Here is a 6,263-nt window from a genome sequence, read left to right on the forward strand (position 1 = left end):
GGCGAGGTTTTGCGACTAAAAAGCAACTGGCTTTAAACCATCAGATCCAGCGGTTTTCTGTAGCAAAATTCCGCCGATACCGTGCTTACTGGCATCGGTGTGTAACTCTAGCTCAGCAGTGTGGTCATAAATGGCTAAAATGGGTCTGCTAATCAACCTAGCCTTTAAAGTATTAAACGCGTCTTCCTGTGCGTTCGTCCACTCCCACACAGCGTCCTTTTTTAGCAATTTTGTTAGGGGACACGCAATTTGGGCAAAACCTTCAATGAACTTTCGAAAAATCCAACTAGACCAAGAAATTGTCTAACCTTGTGAACATCAACTGGACATGGGAAGTTCCTCACACTCTCGATTTTCTTTTCTCCTGGCCTCACCCCTTCAGCGCTAATCTCATATCCTAAATAATCGATTTTCTCTCGCAGGAAGCTGCATTTCGAAAGATTCAGAGTTAAATCGGACTTCTCTATCTGCTGCAAAATTTCCTCTAACCTATCTAAACACTCATCAGGACTCCTACCGAATATTAGCACATCGTCAATATATACCGTCGCTTTATCAAATCGAGCGGAACCTAGAATGCGATTCATCATACGCTGAAAGACAGCTGGTGCATTCGCCAACCCGAACGGCATCCTATTAAATTCAAACTGACCATCGGGGGTGACGAATGAAGTCAAGTGTTTGCTTCGTTCTGCGATAGGTACCTGGTAATAACCTGACGCAAGGTCCAAGGTTATGAAATAGGCCTGTCCAGATAAGCGAGCAATTTCGTCGTCAATGATTGGCATCGGATATCGTTCCTTTACAGTTAAGAATTTAGCTTTCTATAATCGATGCACATTCGCAAGCCACCATCGGGCTTTCGCACAAGAATAATAGGACTGGCATACTCTGAGGTGGAGTCACGAATTATACCAGCCTTCAGCATTTCGTCAATCATGCTACGAACTTGCTCTCTTTCGTGATGAGATAATCTATACGGCCTGGATGCAATAGGTCGTTCGTCATTTAGGTCTATAGTCATTTGTGTAACATTTGTACATCCTAGTTCTCCTAGCTTAGCCGCAAAGCAATGTTTATATTTATTTAACAACTGCAAAAGCCTATGCTTGTGACTCTCAGAAACATTATCTCCTATCCGAAGTTTAGACTCAGTAATATCTTCAACCTCAATCGACTCTACCGTTGTGGAGACTGCATTGTAATTCGATTGATTGAGGCTACCCTTTCCACTCGACAGACTGCAAAATTTTCCATTATCAAACAAGGACTGCAACATGGGGTAACGACTATATTAACAATTCCGTTTTTAACTGTGTACATGCCTCCACACAAGACAAACTGTTGACCAGGCTTGCCTATTAACCTCTCCCTAATCAGAACACTACCGCTAAACTATCGTCAGTGAACGCTTTGATGGATGCTGGTCCATATAATTCTACATCCTTAGCAATCGAAACTTTCACGACCGAAGCATGGCTTGATTGTGGTTGTGGCATTTCATTCCCGATATCCATGAAACGTAATTGTGTCAAATCCTTGTAGACTATTATATGAGGCAGCTCCGTGAACGATTGTCCAACTAGAATAGCCTTGTCGAGAAGATCATCCTCGACTACTTTACAAGGTACCTTAGCTTTGACGCCATCAATGTCAAAATCAAGCCATACTCCACCCAGAGACTTTACCAACCCGTTGCCGAAGCCTTCATTACCGATTCTATTTGATTGTGACATACCCCCAATGAAGCTATGAAGGATTCCTTGACAAGTGTGACCTCACTACCAAAATCAACAAAAACTTCTGCTAATACACCGTTAACATTAGCATTTTTGAAAAATTTCGAGTTGCCTGTTCCAGACAGACACAAGGATCGTACTTCTGGAGTTTTTACTGATTTGTTATCTGGTTTCCTAAAACAGGTTTCTGCTTTATGACCGACCTTGTTACAATGATGGCATTTGAGCAAAGGTTTTGGGCATTGCAAGAAATGGTGGCCTTTCTCCTTACAATTAAAACAATATGGACCCTGTGGCTGTGCTCTGTTCTTTGTACTTTGATTATTTGCAGAATTATCAGTCCAATGTTTGTGTTTCATAATATTAACACGATCTTGATTAATCGCATCTTTATTACTGATTAGGAATTGCAATAACTGATCTGGATTAGAACATCGCACGGCCACAGCACTGGATTTCGTGGTTTTCTCGGTTATACATGAATTATACAATCAACTGCTTTTTTACCACTTATGCCGCACTGATGTACAAGAGCTAATTTTTCATAGTAATAAACTTCTATCGGCTCGTTAAATTTGCTCTTTCTTTTTAGCATCTCCTCCAAGCTTTGGCCATAATTTTCTTCACATGGAAAAGCATTGATCAGCTTTTCTTGCCATTCAGCCCACGAAAATAATATGGTGTCTAAACTTTCATACCACACTTTGGCCAACCTTGGAGTTTCTGCATTGCAAAATGAATCGTCGTTTTATCATCCCATCCATATACAGCTGCACACTCGTTTACCTTTTCAGCCAAATGCCAATTCTTTGATTCTTTGAAGAAGGATCAAAATTTGGAAGTATATTCTTATGGTCTATGGTTTTATTTAGAGTAGTGCATGTAGGCGGATGAGATGATGTGTTGTTCTTAATAGAATTTACAATTTTGCTACATCTTCGCTAGAGAAATTATGGCTGCTTGACCTACGCTGCCGCTGCTCGCCATCACGACTGATGCCAGATCGTTGAGGATCATCGCGTTCTTTGTTCCTATAACGACTGCGTGACCTAGATGAGTCACGCCTTGATCCTGGCAGTCGTGATCGCGCTCTGCTCTCACGATCTCTTTTCAATTCGCGCTCTAACATCTCCAACTTAGCACGTAAACTTAACAGCTCATGTTCCCGCCCTGAGATTTATTATTTCGAGTACGTACTGTGCGACTTCTATTACGGGAACGGCTGCGGCTCCGTCTTTCCACGCGGCTGCGGCTACGGCTACGATCACGACGGGATGAGTCCTCTTCAGACACCCGGCGGGGTGTCATATTCTTGGGAGTCTTCAACCGTCTGCGCTTTTGGTTTTGTTGTTCAGCATCACTATCGGCCATGACGCGATATCGCGTTGGTTATCCAGTTTCTGGAAATTAGTGAAATCCAAGCCGATGAGAAGTTCTATAAAGTAGACATCGGCTCTACATATCGGCTCTACTGTGTCATAAATGGCCATCTCCAGGGAGTACCCTGGCTAGATGAACATATATGATTAGCCGTATAAACCTCCGGACTGACTCCGTTACGGTAAATACAGTTGTATCCTAAATATTCTAACTATTACTTTATCTAACATGTCCATCTCTGGGGAGTGCCCCAGCAAGATAAACATGCAAGACCAACGCATTAATCTCCGGATTACCTCCGTAACGAAAAATACAGTTTGATCCTAAAAAAAATATTCTATAATTATTACTTTATCTAACATGTCCATCTCTGGGGAGTGCCCCAGCAAGATAAACATGCAAGACCAACCGCATTAATCTCCGGACTTACTCCGTAACGAAAAATGCAGTTTGATCCTAAAAAAAATTCTCCTACTCGTCCTTCTCGCACTTGCATAAATTTAACGAACAGTAACAACACATTTTAGTTTAATATTAGAAGTACATAACCCATCAATATTTTATTTAAACAGCATATATATAAAAAAAAAAAAAACACAACCGCATACAACGGGAATCGAACCCAATCAGTTTCGTTATCTTCTATCATTAAAACTGATCAATGTAATACAATTTAAACAAATACCATAGCAGAATAGTTTACATGTACATTTAAAACAGAAATTCATACCTTGTGAGCGGTAATCGATCCCACTTCTGACTTGTTGTAATAACTCCAACGTTTCTTCAATAAAACTCCTCAGTAACTACTAATAATTTATTGAAACACTCGTGAATATGATTTTATACATTATTAGAATAAAGATTATTTAAAATACTTTAATGGTAGAATAACACTGCTTCGAATACTTGTTATCTCAAGCATGTCAAGGAAAGAAATGGCCCGTCACCAGCAGTGTTCGGTCTTTTAAAGAACAGTTTCCCCCGCCATCATTTACTGGCGCTTTTATTCAGTACCCACATTGTAAAATTTAACTGGCGCGTTCATTAATAATGTTACCAATATTCAATATTAAACATAAAACCCCAACAGTAGGCCTTATAAATCTTTGATCAATAAAAACTAAAAGATGATTAAACCCAAATAACCTCTTACTCACCTACGAAATGAGATCTAGCTTTTAACAGTGGTAATTCAGTTGCAGAATAGAACAGAAAAACTAATATAGAATGGAGTAGCAAAGTATAGAACCTAACGTTCATAAAATAATTTGACAATGTTTCCTATCCTGACGCGAAGGTTTCACGGTTAGTCACAGAGAAGTCGGGTTCATATTATAAAACCTATCTTTTTTTTTCCTTGTTTCAATAAGATGACGCAGACAGACAGGATGCAAACAATGCCTAAAATAGTGCTTAATATTTAACTAATCTTAGACTAAGCCTTAAAAAGCCAAACTTTAAATTCAACCCGAAAACTGAATCCAATAAAGCGTGCAAAATAAACAGGTAGACTTGCAATAGCGGTGTCAAGCCCTGGCCGTGAAATCGTATCACAGGAGGGACGCTCTAGGCAGTGTCGCCTGATAGTGTCTGACACTACCGACACCGCTGCAACAAATTGTCCGGACTGCAGTTTTGCCGGGGGCCGCACAGCCGGGAATTCGTGGTACATTCTAGTGATGTTTTGGTCTTAATTAATGTCTAAGCAAACTAGTTGAAAACGGAACGTTCTAGATGTTTAGACGGTTGGTTTATTTCAACAGAACTGCCACTTTGTTTATTTGCAATGCTTTGCGAATGCGAATTTGAAATGTTTATTATGGTAGAATATGAAGACTGACTGTATGTTGAGTATTTTGCGAACAATTGTCTAATTTAATCAAATCAGGCGTTACTTGCGGAGGTCCATATCAATGAACTTAAAAAATTTCCTGCTCACCTGCAATCTGTCGCTCGATGTGACATTCTTTACAGCCTTCATTATAATAATTTGTGACTTGCAATAATAATACATAACATAAGTGTATAGTCATTACATAAGTTCAAATTTTGACAGTCTGGCTTACACACAACTGTTAGTAATCGGGTTAAATATAAAAGTTCAGTACGCATAATATGTACCTACCTAATTTAAAAACTGTCGAAATATAGGTGGAGCAGAAAGAAAATTATAAAAGAAAGAAACTGGGACTAGTTTTTTTGTAGGAACCAATATCCCATTATATCTTTATACTTTTCTTTAATTTATATAAGTCAATAATGGTTTTAAGGTCTTAATTAAATAATTTAACGTCTAGCATTACCATGCATTACTTATTGGAAATTGTTTTATTTGCTGTGCGAATGGATCTTTTTCTAAAAAAAACTCCTGCAATGATTTAATCATATTTTACGGGTGTTTCAATTATTTAAGCTGCGTCGTAATATAAATTGCATCATAATATGATGCAATTTCTATTTCTATTACCCTTCTTAAGAAAGAATATTATCTTTTCTTAAAAGGGTAATGATAATAGTTATAAATACAATAATGTAATTTTAAAAATAAGGTACCTAATTAAGAAAAACACTAAAATTTTCAACACAGACTTTCAATCGTATAGATTATTTATTTTTGAATGTTAAAGAGCGACTACCTATTTAATTTCTATAGAATCTACCTATTTCATTTCTCTTAGCCTAAAATATTTTCTTAACTGGTTGCAAACGCCATCTTTATACTATCCCGGTCTTTATTACCTCCCTAGCATGGAGAGACGGGAAGATAGTAACGACATCTATTAGGAGCTTTCAGGTAGCAAACGGGACGCCCGGGAAACTCAGCTCGTATCGTTGGACCAAACAACGTAATTCGGAGGTAAAACGCTTAGGTGGCGTTGTGCTTCCATTGCAATAATATTGCAGTTTTTAGTAAGTATTTGTGTGCTAAAAATATTTTCATTGATTATTTCCGTAAGGTATATTATCATCTTTGAATATTTAGAATTATCAACAGGCTTAAAGAGTGATGCATTAATTTGTTGATTATTAGTTTTTTCAAAGATGGCGTTAGGTGGTTGATTTAAGAAAACGCTTTAATTAGAAAAAATCATATATTTAAAATAATGGGCGAAAAAGATTCATAAAAAAAAACAAAATCAG

The 6,263-nt window shown here is 38.1% G+C and overlaps 1 protein-coding gene and 1 pseudogene across 12 annotated transcripts in view; both read right to left on the minus strand.

Annotated features, from left to right (window-relative positions):
* Positions 1-6,263, minus strand: part of bru3 (CUGBP Elav-like family member bruno 3) — a 1,256,451-nt gene that overhangs the window by 661,563 nt on the left and 588,625 nt on the right. The window lies entirely within an intron of this gene.
* LOC141431676 (uncharacterized) lies at positions 1,377-2,868 on the minus strand (annotated as a pseudogene).

Source organism: Choristoneura fumiferana, chromosome 10, assembly GCF_025370935.1.
Source record: "Choristoneura fumiferana chromosome 10, NRCan_CFum_1, whole genome shotgun sequence".
In the NCBI taxonomy this organism is placed as follows: domain Eukaryota; kingdom Metazoa; phylum Arthropoda; class Insecta; order Lepidoptera; family Tortricidae; genus Choristoneura; species Choristoneura fumiferana.